Source organism: Centruroides sculpturatus, unplaced genomic scaffold, assembly GCF_000671375.1.
Source record: "Centruroides sculpturatus isolate CEXI.00-Female unplaced genomic scaffold, Cexi_2.0 scaffold388, whole genome shotgun sequence".
Taxonomy (NCBI): Eukaryota; Metazoa; Arthropoda; class Arachnida; order Scorpiones; family Buthidae; genus Centruroides; species Centruroides sculpturatus.
The window spans coordinates 270,330-276,511 of record NW_019384674.1 but is presented as its reverse complement, the minus strand read 5'-3'; positions in this window follow the sequence as shown (position 1 = coordinate 276,511).

Genomic DNA, 6,182 nt, shown 5'->3' with positions numbered 1-6,182 from the left:
GTTCTCTCCTGTACAGGTGTGATACCACACACGCTACACAAAAGCCTGGGAACATTACAATTGAGTAGAAATACATACATCACACTACAGAAGGCCACTATATTGAATACATGCCATATTGTTAGGAAATTCCTTAATACTGACACTGACACACACATTTAATTTTAGTTTTGTTTTGGTTGCTATGCCTTGACTCTGGTCCGGCATAGTACACAGCCACCGGTGTGTACCGAGTATAAGATGATTTGAAAAAACAATACGAAACAAATGGCATATAAAGTATAAAATGTCGTGTTCGATTTTTTAAATTAGTATTATTCATTATATTATTTTGAATAATATCTACTCAGAGTATTAATGTTTATTAAGTTTTTTTTTGTAAAGATTAACATCCACGAATATCTAAAACCATTTTCAAATATATATTTAGAAACTGATATTAAGAAACTGATGTGTCACGAAGTTTCGTTTGTTCTGTGTTTAATTATAAATAATGATGAAGCAAGGAAACTCAACTGTCGAGACTGTATAGCAGGGATTCGAGTACTATCAGTACATTTCCAAGGTAATGAATTAACGTTAAAAATTTTTCTATTGGCTATTTTCTTTCTTCTTCTGATCACAGCAACAGAAATGGCAAGTTTTGTTACGTTCTTATACTGAGAAAATAAGGAAAAAAATTTAATCCCGTTAAGTTTTTGCAATATTCTCTTCCCTTTTAAATAATAACAACAATATATCATGATATTTTATTTAAATATTTTCGCAAATCATCTTAACTTAATAACAATAATTACACAGTAAAAGTGTAGAGGAATATAAATTTAAAATATGAAAATAATAAACAATCCGATAATAAAAATTATCAACGCAACAAATCGAATATATTCAACATTTAAAATATTTTGTTAATTCAAAATATAAAGGATTCAACTATAATATACCAGTTATACTGAAACATAAATATATTGTGTAATTTACTTAGTAAACAACAACCCAGTGCACTCCTATTACCAAATGATCTGTCATATTATCTATTGGGATATGTTGAGCCTAATAACTAATTACATAACAAATCAGTTTGGCCAGAATAAGTCTACATGTTATAAAGTCTTTACAACTATAAAATATCCTTAATAATATTCAAATTTTGTAGGGGACTGTAATACACTAAAACAGAAAGAAGCACATCCTTTGAAGAAACATCTAATATGCATTTAATGCCAGTAAACTCAGATGAACATTTTCGAGTTACATATAAAAATTACTTTATAAAATCAAGATCTTCCAAAACAGAATGTGAGGAAAAAATCATAATGTATTTTTAAAATATTTGAAATTAATGTAATAATCTTCTTTTCAGATTTAAATATCTCAATGATTTCAAGTGTCTTGATATAGTGGTATTGTTTAAATCATTTGATGATGTCAAAGTAGGCATGCACATCATTATCAGAGGCGTACTACATTGTCAGGACAGTTTTGTGTTTTTTAGTGTCAACATCATGTTGTATTTGACCGATTATTTGGTAGATTTTTGTGGTAAAATCAATGTATTTTAGATAATAACAGAATCAGTTGTCTCAAAGGAATTGTTGGTATCCTAAGCATGTTAACATTGTCTTTTCAATTTCTGAGGATATTATAGATGATGATTGGATCACACTTGAACATAAATTTAGCTTCATTTAGATGGATTATTTCTCTGTGCAGGGATAACAGCTTTGGTTATAATTAAGGAAGATAGAGTGTATATGGCCCCCATCAGTGGCCAAGTGGTTCTGTTATATGTTTGCATCTCGCTAGAACGGGCTGGCTATGTGGAGTTTTCCGAGTTTTCTCCATGTCTGTAACGCCTGAATAGGGTCCAGTTAACCTTAAAAAGATTCTTCCGGAAGACATTCCCTATAGGCAGATCGCCTAAGTTTTGTGTTGTCATAACTTAACTAAACAAACAAACAAACAATATAGTGTGTATGGTTTGGGTTCTTATGGTTTTATCTGGTATCCCATGAGTCTTGAACACTACCACTGGAGTATGTTTTGTAAGCAGAGTTTAAAATCTGCTACTCATTAGCACCACTCCCCTTAACTCTTCACATCTGCAATGGTCAAGAATTCGGAGAACTGAGGGGGTCACGAAGGGGAAGAGATCGCTTGGTCAGGGGATAGAGGAGAGTAAGGTCCCCACCTTGCAGACTGGACATCTGGAAAACGGACGTTAAATTCATTCGTCCTTAGAATCACTGTTCCTTTTTGTTAAAGTGTAGCAGTCTGAATATTTGTAATATTACAAATTGGCGCAGTCGACAGGATCTCAGTACACAGTTGAGTTTATATAGTTTTGAAGTAGAAGTAGAATAGAATTATGCTTTTCAAATTCTTAGTACGGAAGATCGAAGATTCCTACATTATCTCCCGATATCAAGTAGAAGGGGAAGACGAATGGACGGAAGTCGATCAAGAATTTCAAGGAATCGAAAATCATCCCGCTATTTCATCCTCGGCGGTTTTTCAAACTGCTAGCCGGACGATGACGAATTATCGGACACTAACTATTTCATTATCGGAGACAGAAGGTGAGCTTTATCTTAATAAAACTTTACTAAGACCGGCCGCTACAGACAGTACTCCTCCCACGGACAGTTCACATGACCCGAAGTCGGATGTGTTGGCGCAAATGGTTCAGTTGCAAAAGCTGTAAATGGACCAACAAGCCGAGACGTTGAAGATTATGAACTCTTTTCGGCATACCATCGAAAAAATGTCACTAAACCCATCACGCGATACGATCAATATAGAAAAATATGATGGAAAATCGGAGGAAGCGCGTATTTGGATAATTTCATACGAACACGCGTGTGCATCTCACAAATGGGTTACCGACGAACAAAAGATTCGTAACCTTCGAAATTACTTGGAGGGTAAAATGGTACAATTCTCGAGTACTAGATAGGGTCAGTGATAATTGGGAGAAATGGAAAAACTCTTTTCTTAGTGCATTCGGACAGAATCGAATCCAACTGTCCATATCAGCGGATATGTGGGAATATCGTGGTGGTTCACTATTAGAATATTATTTTCAAAACAACGGCGTATCCAATTTGCATATCCGGATATTGGGAAACAAAGCTTTATCACCATGGTAATGCGTGGACTACCTGCGGATATGCAAGCTATTCTTCTACAACACAATTTTAATGATAAAGAAGACTTACGTGTCGGATTGAGCAAATTGGTACCTACCAAAAAATCGGTACCAAGGAAAATCGAAAGAAGGGATAATAATATGCGTGGTAACCGAAGTTTTACCTCTGTGAATGAAATTGATAGTGGTCTCCCTTCCGGTAGAAACTATTTGAATGAGAATCTGGAAAATAGGGAAGATGCAAAAAACGAGTAAAGAAGGGTTTACCGATCCCTCTGACAAAATCGGACCATTGTTTATTCACGGATCATAATGATCCTCGTGTTTTCTCAATGGAAGTGAATAACGTGCATTGTGCGGTTTTTTTTTTGATCCAGGATCAACGGTCAACTTAATTAGTCTTAAACTAGTAGATAAATGCAAACTAAAATCCCATCCGATACATACAGTCTTAAAATCATTTAATGGAGCACTCACGGTATATAAAGAAGGTGTGTTGGCCACTATAAAGTTTAGAGATCGAACTCAACACATAGAAGCGATTATCGTTAAGGAAATGGACTATGAACTTTTGCTAGGGATTCACACATTGGGAAAACTCAATATCTGTTGGAATTTTGGTAAGGAGGAAGTCTTATTAGCTAAAACAGACAAAATTATACTACAAAAAAAAGACGTTTTGCGGCATTTTCCGGGTATCGATCAATCCGATTATTCCAGGCCCCCTAAGTTTACTGTCGATTTTAATATAACAGATACGAAGGTGCTTAAATGTAAACCCTATCGGTTGTCTCGTGACAAATATCAGTGGTTAAGGATCAAAATAAAAGACATGTTAGCACAAGGCATAATAGAAGAAACATCATCTCCTTATGCTTCTCCTTGTGTTGTTCTTCCCAAAGGGAATGGCGATTATAGATTGGCTCACAACTATATGAAAATCAACGAAGTGACGGAATTGGATCCTTATCCCTTTCCTTTAATAGATGATATCATCAATTAATTCGGAGGATGTAAATATTTTACAAAATTGGACTTAAAAGACGGATTTTGGCAGATTGGAATTAGTGAAAAGACTAGAAAGTATACGGCGTTTGTCACCCCATTTGGACACTATCAGTATACTCGTTTGCCTCAAGGTTGGAAAAATTCTCCAGCATTATTCTAAAAAGTTATGAATACCTTATTCATAACTTTTTAGAAGGTACTGGGGGATCTCTTGGATAATGAAAAAGTCCGGAATTATATCGACGATATAAGCGCAGGGGCTGACAATGAAACAAGTAATGCAGAGCTCACCTATCGAGTATTAGAGAGGTTATACAACGCAAACTTTGTTATAAACCTAAATAAATCAGAATTTAATGTAAATAAAATCAAATTCTTGGGAAGAGTTATAAATGGTTTTAGCAAAACTATGGCAACAGAGTCAATCGAGAAAGTCCGTAATATGCCTCGGCCCCATGATCTTCACACGGTAAGGTGTTTCACGGGACTGACTAGACACTTTCGTGCCTTTATTCCGAATTATGCCGCTATTGTTCGACCTTTAGATCGACTTAAACAGAAAGATGTTTCCTTCGAATGGACGAAAGAATGTGAGTAAGCATATCAAGAATTGATTCAAAGAATTACATCAAATCCTATATTAGAAACTCCTGATTGGAAGCTGAACTTCGAGCTTTGTACCGATGCATCCCATTATGGCAGCGGCTCCATATTATACCAGCGGGACACCGATGCGATACGGGGAAGACAACTACGAGTGATAGGATACCAATCATATACTTTTACGTCAGCAGAGGTTAACTACAGCACAACTGAAAAGGAGTGTTTAGCCGTGATGAAGGCGATTAAATATTTTCAAAGTTTCTTGGAGGGAAGGAAATTCACCGTGCATACCGATCACCAAGCGCTTACCTTTTTAATGGGATTAAAAGAACCGAAAGGAAGGTTAGGTCGGTGGCAAGTCTTTCTACAAACCTATGATATGAAAATTAACCACCGCTCTGGAAAAGAATTGACAGACGCAGATGCCATCTCCAGATTGTGTCCTCGCGTGAAATCTATGCCAGTCCACCAAATCGACAAACACAAGTGGCAGAAGACCAAGAATGGCCGGTTGATTGTCCCGAAAAATACTCAAAACAACATTATCAACAGCGGTATCATGATGATCCGGACAGTGGGGGTCATGATGGGTTTTGGAGGACTTATTATAAATTAAGGGCACGGTTCTTGTGGCCTAACATGAGACAAAGTATCCAACGTTACGTGCAGACCTGTCCGATATGTCAATCCAAGTTTAAATACCGACCCCGTCAAGACCAACTCTATTTACCCCCACAATCAAAAATACCATTCAATACGGTACACATTGATTTTGCATAGCTTCAGAAACGAAGCGAAGGGGTAAGAACGACTAAATCATTTCTAGTGGTCATAGACGAAGCTACACGGATAACGTATGCTAAATCTATGAAGGAGGATGTGCGTAGTGTCATCCGTTATTTGGATAAATTACCATTATTCAATAAAGTAACTATTATCATCAGCGATTGCGGATCTACCTTTAAATCAGAGAGTTTCAAGCAATGGGCCATAGACAGGAATATCACATTAAAAACCACATCCCCTTATCATGCTGCGGGAAACGGAGTGTGTGAGAGAAAGATACGGGATCTCAAGAAATTCCTTAATTGCTATCCAGATTTCAAAGGCGGGTGGAAAAGTTGCCGCAGTTCGCCACGAAAATCGTAGCTACAACTCTTATTTAGGTTGCTCTCCATTATTCAAATGGCTACGTACAGTTGTTAAACTAGAGGCTGACAGCGAATTCGTTATTATAGATTTACAATCGTACGAAAAAGAGCGTACCGAAGAACAAAGAAGGAAATATCGAGACTCCATCAAAAAATATTATGATAGGAAGCATGTAGGACCTTTGGTAAACATTAAAGTTGGATCCTGGATTTTAGTTCAAAGTGGTATGAGAGGAAAACATCCAAACATTAAAGGACCTTATCGGGTCGAT